The following is a 1061-nucleotide window of genomic DNA, read 5'->3' as shown; positions in this document are numbered from 1 at the left end:
ATCCTACACCGGTAACGACAAGGACAGATACTATGGAAGGATCGAGGAGATCTGGGAGCTGAGCTACACTGGAGAGAAGGTCCCGATGTTCCATGTCAGATGGGCCAAGAGCGTCCTACAAGAAGACCGGTATTTCACCATCATGGTTATACCCGAAGCCAAATCCAATACTGCGGGCGCAAACGTCACCGCGAAAAATGAGCCATGGGTACTAGCTTCCCAAGTGGACCAATGCTTCTTCATTACCGACCCGTCAGAGCCCAGTCGTGTTGTCGTGAGGAGAGGCAAAAGGAAGATCATCGGAATGGATGGAGTAGCCAATGAGCAAGACTTCGACAAGTACGGCGACCCGAAGATCGAACATGACGACGACGATGAAGTTGCAGCATACACCACAAGAAGAAGCAAGACCACCCTACCTAAAGGACGTCCGTTCCACATAAGAACTCCATTTGCGAAAAAGAAGGGCAAGAAGATTGTGAACATATAGCTAGCTAAGATCGATTGTATTTAAATTGTAGCCTTCATTTCTCGATTATATTTCAACACATTCATAAATGTTTTTTCATGGGCACTTTTTGAATTCATGAATATTTTTTTATATTTAATGATATTTTTTCATATTCATAAATGTTTTACCAATTCACAAATGAATGCAACTAAAAATCCAAAAAAAAACTAGTTGTGCTTGGTTATATGTTACTCCCAAAAGCATATAAAGTTTGTCAAATTTGGAGCTATGGATATTTAGTTATGATTTAAACAAGTTTGAACATATTTAAACACAAATAAATATCAAACAACATTTTAAATGTTGTTAACATGAAAACAAACTGCATATTATTTTTCTACATAAAATTCTGAGCATCTAGCATATGTGACATGTTATATTTGGATGCATGGATAAAAAGATATGTGCAAAGAAAAAATGCATAAAAAGAAAAATTGGGGAGCCTGGGAATCAAACCCAGGACCTCCTAGTGTGTGTGCTGCGTACTGACCAGTCAGGCTAGTGTGTGTTCTGATGGAGATACGGTTAGGTGGAATATAACCTGAGTGCT

The sequence above is a fragment of the Triticum aestivum genome, chromosome 6B, assembly GCF_018294505.1.
Source record: "Triticum aestivum cultivar Chinese Spring chromosome 6B, IWGSC CS RefSeq v2.1, whole genome shotgun sequence".
Taxonomy (NCBI): Eukaryota; Viridiplantae; Streptophyta; class Magnoliopsida; order Poales; family Poaceae; genus Triticum; species Triticum aestivum.
This window is presented reverse-complemented; position numbering follows the sequence as displayed.